Below are 19,270 nucleotides of genomic sequence, written 5' to 3' on the forward strand. Positions count from 1 at the left end.
GCCAGTTCCTTCCCAGCTGTTTCTCAAATTTAAAAGAAATAGGACAAATTTGGTACTGTAACAGGCTCCCCAGGGAAGAGGTCACAGCTCCAAGCCTGAGAGAGCTCATGAAGTGTTTAGACTATGCTCTCAGGCACATGGTGAGATTTTGGGGCTGTCCTGTGCAGGACTAGGAGTGGGGCTCCACTCCTGTGGATCCAACTCAGGAGATTCCATAATTCCGTGGAAAGACCCCATTCTGTAACTGATGGAGAGGCTTCAGTGCTGGGGACTGCGGAACTGCTAAAGATACTGATCAAATAACTTCCGCGGCTTGTTGGTCTGCTTTAGGGCTTTAAACTCATTTTTCCAGGAAAACATGGAATTTTCCAGATGCTGTCATTGCTGCCATGTCTCAGCTGTTGGTAAGACCGTGGAAGCCACGGACACCTGAGTGTCCCAGCGAGGAGAGGTTCTGTGGGGAAGCACTGGGACACCCGAGAATTGCCTGTTGGCCTTTCCCCGCTAAAATGCAGCGGGATATTCCCCTGGCACTGACTCACAGGGCTGCTCAGGGACAGCGACCACACGGAGGGTGCCCGTGGCCTTTCCAGCGCCCATCTCGGGGTGGGAGTGATGGGCGCTCAAACCCGCTCTGCCTTTTGCCTCTCCTCTCCGGCAGCTCTCAGCGGAGCTCCCGCCGGACCCCTGGGACTACCAACTTTCCCAGAGTTTGGATGCAGGGCTCGGTTTAAGTGTGACTGCCCCCGGGACGCGCCGGGCACGCCCGCGGGGTGTGAGGGCGCCCCGGGCGCTTCTGAGGGACCCGCGGGGGGGCCCCTGACAGGCGCGAGGGGCCGCCTCACGCCCCCGTCCTGTGAGGGAATCGCGGCCATGGAGGGCTCCCCCGGCGCTCCGGCGGGGCGGTTATCCCGGTTTTCCCGGTTATCCCGCGGCACGGGCGGGGGGCGGCAGCGTGGGGGGCTCCGTGAGGGGAGTGGGGGGGCGCCGAGGGGGGCTCGGGGCGGGGGCGGGCGCGGCGGCTATTGGCCGGCGGCGGCGGGGAGAGGCGGCCGTGATTGGCCGGCGCGGCGGGGCGAGCGGCGGCGGCGGGCGGCGATTGGCTGCGGACGAGGAAGCAGGAAGGAGGCCGGAGGCGCTCGCGGCTTGCGGGGAGTTCGCGGCGGCGGCGGCGGCGGCGCCCCCGGTCCCTCCTCCGGTCCCTCCTCCGCCCCCTCCTCCGCCCCTCCCGGCCCCTCCGCCGCCCGCTCCGGCCTCCGCCCGCCCGCTCCGCGACGCCCCGCGGCCAGGGGCGGGCGGCGGCGGTGGCGCCTCGTCCCCATCCCGCAGCCGAGGAGGCGGCGGCGCTGACGCAGCAGCAGCGCGGAGCTCGGGACTCGCGGCGCTCCCGCCGCTGGATTTCTCCCCCCCGGGGCCTGCGGCAGCCTCCCGGTGAGTCCACGCGCGGTCCCCGCGGCGCCGGCTCGTCCCTCCGCCCCCAGGAACTCCGCCGGGCCGGGAGCAGGTGCCGCCGCCCCGGGGTTTGGGGGGCGGGGGGTACGCGGGGCCACCGGGAACTTCCCGCGGCGGCGGGCAAGCGCCGGGAGGGCACGGCGGGCTCGGCGGCGGGTGGGCCGGGCCGGGCCGCCGTTACCCCGCGAGGTCCCAGCGGTGCGAGGCCGGATCGGCCCCGCCGAACCCCCCCGGGCTCCCCCGCGCCCGCCGCTCGGGCAGCACAAAGGCGGCGGGGCCGGGCCGGCGGGGCCCGGGGGAGTTGCGGGGCTCGGGGCCCCGGGGGGCTCCTTGCCCCAGGGGCTGCTCGCCTCGGCATCGCCGGATCGGCGGCGATTCCCAGGGAAAGCCGCCGCTGTCCTCGGCCGCTCCGGATCGGTCGGAGCTGACCCGGCGCTGCCCGGCCGGGAGTTGGCACAGGACGGGCTGGCCGGGGGCTGGTGTTTCGGGGCTCCCCACGGCCGAGCGGGGCGATGAGCCCCTCCCCTGAGGGCCGGGCGGCTCAGTCCGTCGAGTTCCCGATGGTTTGCCGGCTGCGATGCCGGGCGGGCTGCGAGCCCCGTGTCCCTGTCAGGCAGGTGCCATCGAGCCTCTTTGGGGGACAGCAGAGCAGTTTTCGTTTCCATCGCGGTTTTTCCCACTTGCCGTGCGCTCCCCGTGGCTGTGGACATCTCTCCTTTCCTGCCGGCTGCTCCGGTGGCCGACGGCTTGTTTCCTCTTCTCCTTTTGTGTAGCGGTGGCTCCTAATGGAGGCAGCTCTGCTGGCTCCCTCTTTTCCAGCTGCTTCTACAAGGCGCAGGAGCCAGCACATGTGACTGGGCAGATCTCGGGAAGGCTAGCAAGTGCTCCCCGGGCTGCTGCTCGACAGCCAGCCCCAACACGGGGATACCCGCACCCCGATGTCCCTTTCCCTGCCCCGGCACAGGGACACACAGGAACCCTCTCTCTTTCACAAGAGCAGCCGTGGAAACTTAAAAAATACGAGCATTTGGGATCTATTCTGTTTGCCTCTCCCCCTCCCCTCTCTCTTTCCACGAAATGCTTATCTGAAAGAGGTTCTGGTTGTGTTTTGTTTTAAAGAATCCAGCTGCCCCTCGTGCTCGCTCTCCATCTGAAGTCATCATTGTCAGGAGCAGGCGAACCTCAAAGCGAGAGGCTTTGCCGGGCTTTCGCTTGCCTGGTTAATTGATCTGTCCATCAGTTCGCCACAATTAGCGAGTGCTTTCTCCACACTGAGGGGCTCTGTGGTATTCTGGGGGGCTCGGGGTTTTATTTTAAGGCTTCTGGTCCTCGTGGTTGTGAGAAAGAGTGACACGAGCTGCGTGATAGACTGATGCTTTTGAAATCTTAATGTGATTTAAATACCAGCACGCTGCTGATCGCTTTAACAGAAATATCCTGCTCACATATTCATCCTGAGCCATCCTTCACGTTTGTCATGTCCTGGCTACCTGAATCATTCCCAAGCTTCAGCTGGAACTGTCTAAATGTTTGCTGGTGATAGGAAATCATGCATTAGCGTGATTTACCAGGACATTTTGGATTTAAACATTGATTTCTGTTTGTTTTCCTTGTGAACTCAGTGCAGCATTTCCAACTGCTTTCCAGCTGCTCTTGTTGAGCAGAGCAGGGAAGTGTAGTAGTACTGATAGGTGTAAAATCAGCTGGAAAACACCAAGGCAAGCGGGGGAAAATAATTCCCTGAACTTTGTGCAAGTGGATCCTTTCTGGATGCTTTGTTTGCTGGGAGTTGATGGTGACAGTTTCACAGAACAATAACATATGACTTAGAAACATGGGGTTTGGGGGTAAAACAGTCACACCCTTGTGTCTTGATGCAGAAGTGTTATTTTGGAGGCCACTGACGTCTTCTCATCCAGCTGAATCATTCAGTTAAATGTCGGTGCTCTGTCCTTCTTGCCAGTTTGTCTGCATCACCTTTCTGTCTCCACTCTTAGTGTTTATTTGGCTTTTTAACCAGTATCATGGGACAGTTAGGGTTGGATGGGCCTCTGGAGACCACCCCCATCTAGAGCAGGTGGCACAGAAATGTGTCCAGGTGGGTTTGCAATGTCTCCAGAGAGGGAGATAGCCTGAGCAGCCTGTTCCTGTGCTCTGCCACCCTCAATGGAAAGCTCTTCCTCCTGTTGAGGCAGAACTTGTGCTTTAGGTGATGCTGGTTAATTTTGTTTGCTGTGGTGGTGTTAATCGCTGTTGTGTGACTCTCTGTGGGACACGTGTGCTGCTCCAGTCTCTGGAGATCCGATTTAGGGAGCGCCTGCCCGTGATTTGGGGGGAAATCCACCCTTCAGCAAAAGCTTTTCTAATGCTGCTGCAGCACTGAAAATCAGCCCTTAGCAGCAAATCTGTCCAAAGTAAACAATTGAAAAATAATTAGGAGTGGTAGGCAAAGGCATTCTCGCTGCTTGGCATCGTGTTCAGATCACAAGCAAATGAATGAATGATGAGATCTGGCTCTGCCAGAACAGGAAGGTGTGCTCAGATGTGCAAATATCACATCCAAAAGGAGCTGTGTGAGGCTTTTTTTGCTCTGTCTCCTGGTTATTTGTCCCTGTTTGGACATCAGGAGGGATTTCTTCACATGAAGGGTTGTCAGGCACTGGAAGAGGCTGCCCAGGGAGGTGGTGGAATGCCCATCCCTGCAGGTGTTCAGGGAGGAACTGGGTGTGGCACTCAGTGCTCTGGGCTAGGTGACAAGGTGGTGGTTGGTCACAGGTTGAACTCGATCATCTCGGAGTTCTTTTCCAAGCTCATTGATTCTGGGATCTCAGTTAACCACAGGGATACAACTTGTGGAAGCAGTGGCGGAACAACCTTGGCGTCGCACCCAACCAGCTGAACTAAGTCACAGCTCTCATGTTGGTAGTAATAAATGCAGCAGTGTTCAGATGATTGGAAAATAAAAAATAAAAAAATAAAAAAAAAAAAGGAACGAAAATAAGCAGCCCAAAGAAGTCATAAATCTGAAAATAGCTTCAAACACAAGCTGTGAGCTGGCAGGGGCTGGGGTGGCTGGGCTGTGATCCCGTGGGATTTCCCCATCTGAGGGCTCTGACCGTCTGGTTTGCTCTCCTGCTTGAACTCATGATGTATTTATGTGCCTGTTTCCAGCAGCTCATAGGTGAGCTGGTTATATTCCCAGCTGCAGACTTGGGCTGTCTTGGGCTGTTCTCCAAGTGTGAAGGCTCGAAGGTGTTGCAGTTTTGGAGGGATGTTTTGTGGAGGATGCTCGGAAGGAGTTGTTCTTTGTGCTTCCACATGAGGACTGGAGGCTTTGGGTCTTTCAGCCATGATCACACCTGTCCAGCTCCTCTTTTACTGAGACCAAAGACACGGATTTAATGGCAGAAAATATTCAAATTCATGGCCAGATTGTTGCTCTCAGCACCTGATATCCTTGAAATGGGGAAAACACATTTAAATTTTATTTATTAAAAGGTTTCATTTATTAAAAGACAGAAAGAAACGAGATTGTATGGGACAGTACCATAGCTTTGTCCAGTTATTGCCCAGATTTGCTATTTCAGCATGGAGCTTTCTTATAAATAAAGTAAAGTTACAGTAATATTTTTTGTGAATAAACCCCCCTTCCATTAGAAGAACAAGACACTGGAAAACTTTATCATGCAATTAAGTGAAATGAGGGACTGAAGTTACTAAAAAAAGAAACCAAGGGTATCATTAAGAAAAATAAATATAAATCTGGTTTAAAATCAACTCATTTGGACCCTGTCAATCTTTGTGCCGTTGGAGTTTAATTGATCTGTTCCATGTTATTTTTTCTCTGACCATGTGGGTGAAACCCCTATAAAATCAGAGTATGGAGAGCTAGCAGGATATAAGAAGTGCAGTCAGCTGAGGGAACTGAACCTGAACCTCTTTGTGAAATCTCTGGGCTCTCAAAATTACAATTTATAATTTCCAAGGAATAATTTGAGTAAAATCATAGTGGAAACCCCTCAGTGGGGATGGCAGTGCTGCTCTGCTTCTGGAGAAAAGTAGCTGAAAATGAGGATGGCTGCCCTGGAGGAGCAGTTGTTTTCCCTTCAATCTGCTAATTCTTGATATACATTAAATTTCAGGACATCTTCCATAGAGGGTGAATGGTTATTAACTCCACATGGGACAAAAATAATTCAAGGGACGCTGTTGATATTGGCCTGATTTGTGAGCGATGCTCACACTTGGCAGTGCTGTGTTCTTGCTGCTTGGGGAAACGCATGGATGTGTCTTTCCTTAAATGAAAGCGTGTGGGAATGAGCGATGTAACGCTCCGAGAGCCTGGTGGCACCGGGCAGTCCCCCCTGGGGCGTGAGCCGTGTGCCGGTGGCGTGCAGCTAAATAAACACCATTAAATGGGGAGGGAATGTGTGTCAGTCCCCGGGAGCGCGCCGTGCTCAGGGCCCTGCCGCTGCGCTTTTCCCACGTGGCACGGCCGGGAATGCCGCTTTTATCACCTCTTTTAGCGGCTCTCACTTAGGTTAGAGGTGTGTTTTCGGTAGAGGTGTTTGGCTGGACCTTGTCTGAGGGGCCGCTTGGAATCCCGTGGTTTGTCATTCTCCTTCCTGCCCCGTTTAAAATCCCCAGTGCTTTCGGAGACCTGGCAGCGCAGGGTTTTTGGGGGGTGTTTGCTGTCACACGTGCAGGGTGTCAGCTCATCCCATGGGACGGCACAGCTGCTGGGAGCAGAGAGGCTTTGGGATCCATGTGTCCTTCCCCGGCAGGGATGCAGCCCAGGTGGGATTTTTCTCCTGCTGGATTCCCTGGGCACTGCCCTGTTGTGGATAGGAAAAGGCACGTGGGGAGCGGGTGGGATTTGTGTTAAACGTGTGGTGCTCAGGGATAAGATGATGCCTGGGCTCCGTGCTGCCGGGTGCTGCATTCCTCGTGTCCCAGTTCTCCTAAACAAAGGTATGACTAAAGAAAACGATGGTTTTTAGGTTTTCCCTCTTTGTAAGGCACATCACAGCAGTGCTCACTGGCACCCATTGTTCTTCCAGCAATTTTTGAAGGGCTTTCTCACGCTCAGCTTTGAAACTCTGCAGCTCAGAAGCCTTGATTTTTTTTTTTTTTTTTTTTTTTTTTAATGAGAGATTTTGGCTTTTAGAAGCTGCCTCTAATATCTCAATATTTCAAATTATTTACGAGGCTCTTAGAAATAAAAAGCATGCATTTTCCTCGCATTGATTGGAATAAAACTGCTTTGCTGGCAGCTGATTTTTCGGTGTCTGAATTATCATCCTTGAAATAAAATCTCAGTGTAGGGAAGCATCGAGATCCCAGGCATTGCTTCCTACTTGCACCGTGCCTGGCCTTCTATTGTTCCTGCCTGTGGCCTGTGGGAAGCAGGGAAAATCGGGAGCTTCAGCCAGCCTTCCCGCAGCACAGCATTATCTGGTGCTCGTCTTCATTGTGTCCCTGAGAGCCCGCGGAATACCTGGAATAGGCTTAAATCGGCAGCGGAGGAGGGATATGGGGAGTCCTGGGATGCGAGGGGAGGATGGCTGAGCTGAGTTCTGGCGGCAGGAGGGAGCAGGCGCCGCAGGGAGCGTGGCCGAGCGGCTGCAGGCGGATGCTGCTGGAGCTGGGAGCATCCTCGCCGGGCAAGTTCGGCAAACTGAGCATCTGCACTGGAAACGGATCCCTGAAATCCCATCGGGAGCGCGCGCTCCGTTAGGGCACTCGGCAGGTTGAGTGTTCTCACTGGCTCGGGGTTGGGAATTCTGTAAAAAAAGCAGGATTTGAGGCGGGGTGGAGAGGACCATCGAGGTCTCTGCTGAGGGAGGATGGAGAGGCACCGAGGGGAATGCAAGCAATGAGGATTAAGCTGTGATAATCACATTTTGATAAATATGAATGGTTTGGAAAGAGAGAAAGCAGGAAAGTGCAGGGAAGTAGTGGGCAGCAGGAGGTTTGTTTTTAATGAAAGAAAAACTCATAAGAAAACATATGCAAGAGGCATGTTTGGGTTTGTTCCTTTGTTCAGCTCAGCCAAAGTCAGTGGAAGGATTCAAGGTTGAGGATGGCTCATAGTGAGGAGACAGAGCAGCTCTCTCCAAGCTGAGCAGGATAGTAAAGGAAAAGGATTTGGCAGCTATAATCACATGTAGACAGAGAAAAAAGAGATTCTCTCAAAATCCTGGCTACATGCCAGGTGTCAGAACAGGTATAGAAATCCTGAGTTGGACAGGTAAATCCCAACCCGAGAATTCCTTATGTTTCAGCAAATGGCACAGGCAACAGAAACGAACCAGGCATTTTGGACATTTATTCCTTAAAAATTACTTGGTAACCCTGACTCTGTGGCATATCCCTAATTCCTGGAGGTGGTGACTACCTGGAGATGGCCCCTGCAATAACCAAGCATGTGGTGGGCAGAGCACCTGCTGAGGGGGAATATGCAATGCCTGCTGGCTGCTCCTCTTTTCCTTCCCAAGAGCTCTGTCATCTTATTCTTCCTAGACGCTGGATTTCCTCAGGGATCTCTAGGGATGTAGTTATTTGGGATTTCTACTGTCCTCCTTGTGTTTTGGTTAAAAAGAGGTGAATCCTTTCCAATCCTGTTAGGATAGACAATGTGGTTGGGAAGCAATGTTTAGCAACAAAAAAAAACAAAAACAAACAAACAAACAAAAAAAAAGCTATTTTCATTTCTTCACCGTTCTGTTTCTTCTCATATAGTGTAAGAGGACCCAGGGAATAATTCCCACTTGAGAATAAATTGCCAGGTTTGCTGAAAGTGCAATTCTAACACCTCTGGTGCTGTAAAGGAATGATACAGACCCTGTCCCTCTCAGTGTCTGTGGGTCAGGATCAGTTACCAGGAATAACTCCAGCCTAGGGTTGAAGTTTCGGATGCAAGTGGCTTAATGACATGTGGATGGAGCATCGCTGTCTGTGCTCGGCCCACGTGTGATCTGCAGCAGTTCTCCTGCTTGAAACCACTAATGAGCTTAAGAACTCCCCTGTTTTCTCAGCGCTTAACAAAAATTAAATCCTTCCCTCCCAACAAAACTGGTCGCGTGCTCGGCCCGCTGCTTTCATCAGGAACAATGGGTGAGCGCTGACCTTCCTGAGATGCCACCTCAGAGCTCGTTACTGAATAATTAGGTGATCCTTACCCTTCCCACAAAGCTCAGGGGCTGTTTTTTGTATTGATAATGTGACATATCCCAAGGCTCGGCCTTGAATTTCAGGCGCTGGGCTGTTCCAAACTCCATCTGTCCACTAAGTGAATGTCAATCCAATTTAAGCTTGCATATGTTTCCAAGGAAACCATGGGAGGCAGTGGGGAGAAATGGATCATGGAGGGGCAGGGAGGCTAGTGCAGCAGCAGTGCTTTGACTTTTCACTATTTAAATATAATTAAACCCCACTTCACTGTAATAACCCTATATAGAGCAGTGTCTGGAGGCCTTGAGGGTCAGATGGTTGTTCTTGGAGTAGCCTGTGTTATGTGTAGAACAAACATAGTGAATTTAAAAATAAGAAAGGAAAGTGGCTTCAGGTGCTTCTGTGAGGCCTCAGTCCACACTGCAGTTTCTTATGTAGATCCCAGAATCATTTAGGTTGGAAAAGATCACCGAGTTCTATCTGTGGCTGATCACTGCCTTGTCAACCAGACCAGAGCATGGAGTGCCACATCCAGTCATTCCTTAGACATCTCTAGGAATGGTGACTCCACCACTGTCCTGGGGAGCCGCTCGCAAAGCTTGAAATCATGGGTTTGGGAAGTGAGGTGCTGATTTTCTTTCTCTCAGGCTAGAGAGCTCATGCAGCCATATAAAAGCCTATCCAGCCCTCAGCTGAACAAAGCAAGCTGTGAATGAGCCCAAAGGAATCTTCATATGTGTATTTACACCCCCATGAAAATATAAATGGAAAGCATTTAGATAAATTTAACACCAGTGTCCTGGTCAAGTTAAAAGAGCCATGTTGCACAAGTCTTAGAGCAGCCTAGGCTAGTGGAAGGTGTCCCTGCAGATGAGAGTTGGAATGGGATGGTCACTGCCAACCCAAATCATTCCAGGATAAAACACCTTAATGCTGCACACTTGTGTACTTGTGTTTAAAGGGGAAAAACTGTGACAGGCCTTGCCTGGGGAGCAGGAAAGTCACTGAATATCTGGATATTTGCTCCTGATTCCTCAGATGAGCTGCAGGTGCTGTGGCTCCCCAAGGGCTCATCCTCCACCAGAGGTGTGAGAACTTCCAGGCACACCCCAGCTCGCTGTGACATGACACTGAGCAGGAGGCACCAGAGGTAATTTGGGGTCTGTTCCTTTTGCAGACCCCGTGTCAATCACAGCAGGGACCTGACAGAAATTGTGGCATTCTCTAGGAAGTGTCACTCAGCTCTGCTGTTGCTCCCACGTGTGTGGCAAAGTTGTAAGCAGGGTGGGAAGCAGCAGAGCTGGAGACTCAAACACAGACTTTCTGCTTGGTTTCTGTTCAGAAGAAATGAGGGTTCCCCCGCCCCATTTCCAGGAATTCATCTTGAACTGAGAGTTTAAATGTTGCATAAAAGCTGTAAGCCTGCCTGGCTTTCTGAAGCAAAGTGTGTTTCTACATGTTAATACAGCTGTTAAATAAAATGTTTATCTTAGTTATTGAAATGAGGAGTGAGGAGCTAGCTTTGGAGCTGGAAAATGGGATATTATCTGTCATTTTAGTTTGAAGAATGCTACTGCCTTAGAATGTTTTACTGTGACAAATAGCTGGAGCTGAAATTCTGGTGTCTGGGGATATCCTGCGTGGATACATCTCTCCTTGTGCACTGTAACTGCAATCTGAGGCAGAAACTCCTCAGCTCTGAGCTCTTTGCAGCTGTTGTCCAGCATCAGATCCTCTTTGGATCAAATCTCCCGAGATTTGGACTGCCAGCAGCAAAACTGGCCGAGGGGAGCTGTGTGCTGGGCACAGGCACTGGGCATTGTCCTTGGGCGGAGCTGTGGGATAGCAGGGGGGTTCTGGCTGCCCGGTGGGGCTTTGCAGCACATTCCTCCTTATCAGCTCTTTACCCTTCCATGCTGGGCACAGCCTGGGAAAGCAGAGCTTGCTGCAGCTTGCTTGGATCTTCCAGCAGCTCCTGGAAACTTCCTACCAGCTCTGCCGACATTCGACCGGCCGGTAGCTGCGAGCGTCTCCCGCTGCCACTTTGGCTCTGCTTCAGCTGGCAGCTCCTGCAGCTCAGGAATCCCTCTGGGATCGCCTCTCCAGTCGCATTTCCCCTGCTCTGGCTTCACATGTTGTCTTCTTGTACCCCATTCCTTGGAGCCTGGCGCTCTGAACCCTTGTGCTCCTGTGCTGGTGACTGGGATGGATGAGGGCGGCTTTCCCTTCCCCATCCCTCTGATCCATGCATTGCATCAATGTGCAATCAGTGTTCTCAAATCCTGTAGCTGATAATGGAGGGGATAATTCTGATTATTTTTTTGTTTCTTCACTTGTCAGTGCTAGGAGTTCCTCAGAAGTTTTGCTGTTTTCTTCCCTGTCATGAATATTCTCCTTGAGGCTGGAGGAAGAATGGGTGGTTTTGCAGTATCAGAGCATCATTTGGCAGAACAGTACTTGTAGGACTCTTCTCCCTGCTACTCAGCACACCTGGATGTTTTGAAGCTACAGCCTGACTTCAAGGGACCTTCCTGAAAATTAGTCAGAGGCACCTGTGGCATTTCCATAAAACTAGGCTGCACTGTTTAAAAGCTTTGTGGTTCCCCAGAGGAAGTTGTAATTAGGCTCCTTTGCCAGAGAGCTGATGGTTTATCCTCTGGAGTTCCCACTGGCTCCATGGTGACCTGCACTGGTGGGAGAACAGAAGTGTTCAGCATACCCCCAGAATTCAACTGGGAGCTCTTGCAACCAAGGGTGTGTCTTAGTCATTGTTCTTAACCATTCCTGATGCTCTTAAGTCTATTTTCCTCCTGGCTGTGCAAGGTGCAGTGAAATCCAAGTGATATTTTGGTGTGATGGAGTCTGCATGGCCCAGCTTATTGAAAAGGTGTGATCCTAGTCCTGGCTTGGAGAGCTGAGTGTGTTTAATTGCTGCCTTTCCGAACGGCAAAGCGGCGTCACACCCATGTGGGTCGATAAATGCACTTTAATGAGTGCATATAAACCAGATCACTCCCAGCACGGGCTGCAAACCCTGTCCAGTCATTTAAAGGTGGTGTTTGTTGCCTTGACTGATCAAACCCGGGGCACAAGCAGAGGTGTGTGTTTAAAGACACCTCTAACGATGTGGCTAAGGGATGAAAGAGCTGGGGCAGCTCCTAATGGGAGTTAAACGGGCTCTCATGGAAGCAGCGTTCCAGCAAACTGGGCTTCTCCTTGTCTAAAGTGGCTGAATTGCCTGTGTTTGGCTTGTGGTTCCTAGGGTTTTAACATGTTACAACATCAAGCTCCTGCTTGAGTTTTCTCTCACCAGATTTCTGATCTGTGCCAGCTGCTGGTTCCTAGAAACACTCCTCTGGCTCAGCCCGGGACCTTTGGCAACACTGAGTCTCCTGCTTCCTGGGCTTAAATGATCCAGTTTGATCCACATTTAAATTATTTCTCTGCTAACATCCTTGGAATTAAGGAACTTGTTCTCCTTGGAGGCTTCAGCTGTTGCAGCTCCTTTCAGCAGCTCTGCATTTCCTCGGACTGACCTAATACATGAAACCAGTTGAGTTGAGAAATTTTAAGTAGAACTTCACTTACCTTGTGGTTACTGATTTGTAAATACTGTCTCTGACACTAATGAGAGGGAGGAAAGGTTTAAAGCAGGTTTAGCTAGGCTTGGCAGTTCTGCCTTGGCTAAAACCATGTCACCAGAAGATGTGTGAATATATGCCTCTATTTGTGGTGGCGATTGGTCCCGTATTTTTTGAAGGAAAAAGAATTGTGTATTTTCAAGCTACATCTGGACTTTTATTCCAGAAGTTCCCAAACCATTTATGATTCACGGAATGCCAGAATGTTTTGGGTGGGAAGGGACCTTAAAGCTGATCCATTTCCACTCCCTGCCATGGGCAGGGACACCTTCCACCAACCTGTGCCAGGGCCTCACCACCCTCACAGGGAAAATTTAGATTCTCTGATTCTAGTTGAAATCCAGCTGGCTCCAGATTTAACCTCTGCTCAGGATTCAGTGCAGCACTGTGGTTTACAAGATATCAGGGAAGGAGAGGGTTTGGTTCCAGGAATTGCAGTGGGAATGCAAGAGTTCTGTAAAATCTTTCTTTGACTTGAGTTTTGGATTGAGACTGAAACTCTCAAATGGAAAAATGCTCAGCATAACTCATCCTCTGTCACCTTTGTCCTCAGCTGGGAACATGTGAGGTTAATGCTGGTATTTAAAGTGATGATCAGAAAGTGAGAATAAAGAAGTAGAAAGTCTGTTTTCTTTTGAAATGTCTGTTAAACTTTGAATAGAAAGAGGAATCAAAACCTTTGATGAAGGAAACCCCAGAGAGCTGTTTTGCTCTATGGACAACTTGCAACTCAGCTGAGGGTGGTGTGCTACTACTTTTTAAACCATGTAGAAGAAAAGGTATTTCCAAATGCAAGATGATACTGTCTGAAGTATTTATTCTAGAACTGAAAATAATTCAGGTGGCAGTTTTAGTCTGAAGAGGTAGTTCTGGTCAGTGTATTTCAACTGGAGATGAGTCAGGACACAATAATCCTAGAAAATCCTCCATGGACTTGTTATTTAACAGAGCTTTGTTTTGCCTGCTTGGTTTTAAAGCTTCTGCAAATTTAAGTCGAGATTATAAACATGCATGTCTGTTAAATTTTCAAGTTTAGGCTGTCTTTTGCACTCCTCAGAGATGATAATTCCTAGAGTCCATACCTGGAGCCATAGTGCCAAGGATTTGGACACAGAGGTGGGGCATAGGCAGTTTTGAGGGACAGAGAGGTGAGGAAATAAGATGAAGATTATTTAAAAGGGAAAAAAAAAAAAAAAAAAAAAAGTTTAAATCAAGCATTTAGTTAAATGTCACGTTGAAGGAATGCCTTGCCCTTCTCTGAATTTCTTGCATTTCTTTTATCTCCCCTAAAGCCAGTTTTGAACTTGTGGAGTAGGAATGTGTTGTCTTTGGATGCTGAGGGTGCTGTGCTGGCTGTTCCCAGTCAGGAGAGAGTGAATGGAGACCTTTGTGGGAGAGACGTACCGGAGGGAGGAGAAGGGAAATCCGGATCCAGAGATAGGATGGCAGTGACAGCTTGGTGACATGGAGAGGAGCTGGCACGGATGCACCTGCCCTTGAAATTCCCACAGGCAGCACAGTTTGCAGCCTCACGTGTGGAACACGGAATCACGGCTCAGCTTGAATTATTTAAGCTCAGCAGCTTGAAGAAAGCTCCTAAAGCAGTAGTGGAAGGGTGTGATTATAATATATAGAAGATCTTTAATATTTACTATGGAAAAAACTTGCACCTTGTTCTTCAAAAGGAAGCCTTGGGAATAATTTGTTATTCCATTTTGTCCATGGAACAGGAAGGGTGCCAGAGCTATCTGAGCAAAGTGACATATGATTGATATTTTACCAGACTCAGCCTTCTGCCGCCAAGGAATCGAGTTTGCATTTTGCATGTATGAAAAATCAGATGAGCAGGGCTTGTGTGGGTTATTTTTTTTAAAACCTTGATTGGCAAAGCTTGTGCTCTTTCTATAAACACGGCTGCGAAAGCTGTCCCGGTATATTTTTGACTTGGTTTTTCAGACTACTTATAGGCATGTTTTAGGGTGTTGTTGGCGTAGCTGTCACATGGCAGCTTTGTATAGAACCTACTTAGAGTTGTAACAGGCAATTTTGTGTAAATGAGTGATATTTAATAGATCTGGTGTTTTATAGAGTCAGAGAATCCCAGAATGATTTGGGTTGGAAGGGATCTTAAGGATCATCTTGTTCCACACCCTGCTACAGGCAGGGACACCTTCCACTGTCCCAGGTTGCTTCAAGCTCTGTCCAGGCTGACCTTGGACACTGCCAGGGATGGAGCAGCCACAGCTGTTCTGGGCAACCTGTGCCAGGGCCTCCCCGTCCTCACAGGGAAGAATTTCCTCCCAATATCCTGTCTAACCTTGCACTCTGGCAGTGGGAAGCCATTCCCCCTTATCCTGGCACTACCTGCTCTTTTTAAAACTCCCTTCTTGCTGCTGCTGTTCCCTGGGGTGTTTCAGGATTGCAATATCTGTGTAAGCTTCAGCCTTCCCGTTTTTCCAAGTGTACACCTCCCATCCTTTCCCATGTTTCTCTTGCCTAATCTCTGGACTCTGAATGCCTTCATTAAAAGGAAACCTTAGTAACTAGTTCACTAGGGAGTGATGCAGCAAAAGTCAAGTGTCAAAGCATCTCTTCCCATCAAATTGTCAACCTGGAGACAAGCTCAGCTTCATTTCCACCCCCACATCCTTGAACTTACCTGCAAATGCCAGGGAATTCCTTTGCCCTACCTGGGCTTTCTTTGCAGCGGCATGCTTAAGGCTGCTTATCTGTGGTTCTCCATGGTTGCTGTTGTGGCTGGGAGGCTCCTGTGGGAGTGATGGATGCTGTTTGGGAATTGCCATGTGCTCTATCACACTCTAGAATCCATTAGTTCCAAGTTTCCTTTTCCTCCTGGTGCATCCCTCCCTAACTTGTTGAAAGGTGAAGAAAATACATCCCCTCTTGAGAGTAGGAAGGTAGTTGTATTATCCATTTCTGAGCAAACTAAGGGCACAGAAACTGGTCTCTGACTGCAGCTTTTCCTGGCTTTGGAGTTTTGGGGAGGCATGGATACCTTTGCTTGTGGGTAAGCACAGCTTTTGCATCCTTTCTGCAGAGAGTATGGAACTGCGGCTGTGCCGTTGCCTTTTGAGCTCTGAACCCACTCGAGCCAATTTTGGTGGGATTTGGAAAGCTGTGAAGAGCAGAAGAAGCCCCAGAGCTTCCCACAGACACACAGAACAACACTGCTTTATGTTGGGGTCACAAGCAAAAGGCTTGTGATAACTCTTGGGTTGGAAATCTACAGCTCTTCAAGGCTGTAGGAAGTGGTTTTGCCAGTGTTGATCACGGGTACTCAGTGAAGGCTTTGCTTTCAGGAACTTGGGGTTTGCTTTAATGCAAGTAAGTATCAGACCCCAGAGTTTTGGGGCTCCAAATTTGATCGAGGTTTGGTGCCTGATGTTGGAGTCACTGAGGTCACTTATCAGTCCCCAAATTTGTTTTTCACTTCATAATTTCCTGCCTGTTTTGCTCCTGACACCTGACACAGTGTTGCAGCTTCCTACCATCGGTAAAGGGGAAAGGAAAGCCAGTGCCTTTCCGAGAAGGAATGCGCTTTTCCCGGTGTGCATTAATTATCCAAACAACCTGCCCTGTTGTTGATTTTGAGGAAATATCCTGTGACTCTCCCCCACGCTTGTACATTGTTCACTTCCACTGGTGTTTTACTGCTTGTCCCCTTATCTCCTCCCTGCTTTTTCACCTACTGTTTCTTTTCACCTCCCCGTTTCTTTTCCCCTTCTTTTTACCCACCTCTTCTTTTTCCCCTATTTTTCCCTCTTTCCCGAGAATGCTGCTTGCTGAGGCTGCGGAGAGTATGAGAACAGCCAGAGAAATGTAATTTTGGCTTCCCCAGACAGAGCACTGCCACTAGGCAAGATCTGAAAGCAGATAACCAAGGCTGAGCCAGACCTTCCCAAGGAGCGAGCCGGGGAGCTCCTCGCGGCTGTTCCCAGCTCCCGCTCCGGGTCCAGCCTGTGCCCAGCCGGGTTCACACTGGGCACTCGGGGTGTGAAGCCTCAGGCTCTCACTGCAGTTGTCTGTGATTTATCACGGCCACACACGGGCTGTGAAACTCCCAGCCGGGTGGCTGGAGCACACACAGGCTTTCGCAATGGGGGGATAATTATGGGCGTTGGAGCAGGGAGTGAAGCAGAGCCCAGTCCAGGACAGCTCCCAGAGATCCTCTTGGCTGTGCCAGAGCTGCCCCACATCCCTTTTTATAAGCCTTTTAGAAGCTGTGGAGGCTGCATGTCCACATGGCTTTCGGGAGCTGCTGGCAGTGAATCATAGAATCACAAAATGGTTTGAATTGGAAGGGATCTTAAAGATCCATCCCCCTGCCATGGCCAGGGACACCTTCCACTATTTCAGATTGCTCCAAGCCCCATCCAGCCTGGCCTTGGACACTGCCAGGGATCCAGGGGCAGCCACAGCTTCTCTGGGCAACCTGTGCCTGTGCCTGAGCACCCTCACAGGGAAGAATTTCTTCCCAGTATCCCATTTAACCCTGCTCTGGTACAATGGTCAGAGCTAAGCTGATGAGTGAGAGAAACCAGCCCTTGCTGCAGCCTAATGAGCTCTGTGTAAACAGTTTCCTCCAGAGGATGTGGATGATGGAGCTTTCAATAGGTCTCAGGAGAAGAATCAGGACTGGACCCTGGGAAGACAAATTGCAGCTTCCAACAGCTACAGATTTTCTGAATGTTTAAGAGGGAGGTGATGTTTCCACTCATGGGATGTGTGTGGTATTCAAGGAACTCAGCCTGGGATACCTGATGCTGCTACAATTTAACCTGATTTCCCATAGCTCCTGCAAGGCTTCTTTCATGCAGCACGTTCCTTGGAGCACTGGGAATTACTCGCCTGCAAAAGCAGCAGGGAGAAAGGAGCCAATCCTCCAGATACTCACAGTTGTAGGGCTGTTGTCACAGCATAAGCTGTTCCAATGGAAATGGATAGACAGCATTCAAGTAGATGGGGCTGAGAGTCATCGGAGCAGTGCCGTGTGTGGAGAGGAGGATTGGTGTTGTCGTAACTCTTTGTGTGTTATTGAAGTGCCAAATGGATTAGGAGCTTTAAAGGCTTTAATTTCTGTGCTTTTGGCATCGTCTCTTGGAATGCGCGCGTCTCTGTAGTGAAGCTCTGGAGAGGAAATGGGGCTTGAAGGGGTAGTCCCAGACTAGTTTCTTCTAATTTCACTTGCAATCAAGTGCTGGAGAGGGAGAGACAGATGCTGCAGCTGCATGATTACAGAGCATGCAGCTGTTATCACACTTGCTTCTTTTCCTGCTAATGAGGCATCAGCTCTCTCCTGAGTTTGCTGTTTGGGTAATGGTTTTATTCCAGCATGAAACTAGAAGTGGGTTTAATTTTTCTTTATTCTGATCTGGTTTGGGTTCAGCAGCTGGCAAGATGGTTTTTCAGAACTAGTCTGGTTTGAGAAAGGAGTTGCCAGAGGAGCTTTGCCCAGAACAGCTGTGGATGCCCCATCCCTGGAAATGCTCAAGGCCAGGTTGGACGGGATTTGGAGCAACTTGGGCCAGTGGAAGGAGTTACCTGGGCCAGTAGAAGAAGCCCAAGGCAGGGAGTTGGAATGGGATGAGCTTTAAAATCCCTTCCAATTCAAACCATTCTGTAATTGTATGATAAGGAAGCAGCAATTCCAACTAGCTTGAAAATGCTTGGTGGGCTCTGTATGCAGCTGGATAGACTGAGCTGCTTGGAGCTTTAATTTCCAGCATCTCAATGTTTTCTCACCATTAGTCCTGTTCTTCAGCCATGAGCAATAAATGGGTGGTTCTGATTTAAGTATCTTCACTTCCAGTTCTTCACGTTGTCTCACACTTTCTTGGAGACTTCTGGGCACAGGCAGCTTTTCTGTGCTTTGTGAAGCAATACAAAGGTGGAGGAGAGAGGATGAAGAGCTCTGCCACTCTCCCTTCCCAGCTGGCAGGAGCACAATACTTGCTGGAAGGAAGCTCGGCAGGACTCTGATTTTGAGGAATGATGCATTTGCCTGTCGGAGGGCTGAGTTTTGAGCTGTGTTCAAAAGCTCTGTCTCTGTGTTGTGCTGAGGGAAGAGGAGGGATTGCTGGATCCCAGGTGAGCTGAGAGCAGGAGCATCCTCCTCACAAAGCATTCCATGCAGTGCAGGTGATTGCAGAGGTGTGGAAAAACCTCTGACTAGTCCAGCATGCTAAGGATAGATTTTGTTCCATAGGTGCTGGCAATGAATCATAGAATCCTGGAATTGTTTGGATTGGAAGGGATCTGAAAGCTCAAACAGTTCCACCCCCTGCAGGGACAACTTCCACTATCCAAGGTTGCTCCAAGCCCCATCCAACCTGGCCTTGGACCCCCTGCAACCTGTTCCAAGGTCTCATCACCCTCACAGGGAATTTATTCCTAATATGCCGTCTAACCCAGCCCTCTGTCAGGGTGGAGCCATTCCCCTTTGTCCTGTCACTCCAGGCCCTTATTCAAAGCCCCTCTCCAACTTTCCTGTAGCCCCTTCAGCTACTGGAATGGACAATTATGTCACCTCAAAGCTTTTCCAGGCTGAACAATTCCAGTTCTCTTACACTCCCTTCCCTCAGTCCCTCCCAGGCTTTTCCTAAGTTTAAAGCATCTATGGCATGAACAGTCACACCTACAGCACCCAGTTTTTAGCAGTTATTCCATCTTATTTAAGCACGAGCCCTCCAGGATGTATGGTGCCAGGCCAGGTCAGGCTTCTGCCTGTGGAAACCTGAGAAGAGCAAGATGCCAGATGCTGGGTAAGGCAAAATATGGCTTTTTATTTTGGGATTTTCACCTCTGCCAGAGGCTTAGTCTCTCAGTGGGGACAGTAGAAAATAGGATGAAAGCTGCAAGGAAACCACTGGTACATATAGCCTGGGAAGAGTTGTCCTCCCCAGGGCACGTTCTGCAGGATACCTGTTCTGCCTCTGCCAAATCCTGCTCTGCCTGATCCATTTTTTAAATTGTAGTCCCCTTCC

General features: G+C 50.0%; 1 protein-coding gene across 1 annotated transcript in view; it reads left to right on the plus strand.

The window, feature by feature from the left end:
* The first annotated feature begins 1,146 nt into the window (after positions 1-1,146).
* Positions 1,147-19,270, plus strand: part of BAHD1 (bromo adjacent homology domain containing 1) — a 34,921-nt gene continuing 16,797 nt past the window's right edge. Inside the window, exon 1 of the mRNA XM_056494109.1 lies at positions 1,147-1,431. The gene's annotated coding sequence lies outside the window, so the exon portion shown is untranslated. The remainder of the gene's footprint in view (positions 1,432-19,270) is intronic.

This window comes from Oenanthe melanoleuca, chromosome 5 (assembly GCF_029582105.1).
Source record: "Oenanthe melanoleuca isolate GR-GAL-2019-014 chromosome 5, OMel1.0, whole genome shotgun sequence".
NCBI classification, from domain to species: domain Eukaryota; kingdom Metazoa; phylum Chordata; class Aves; order Passeriformes; family Muscicapidae; genus Oenanthe; species Oenanthe melanoleuca.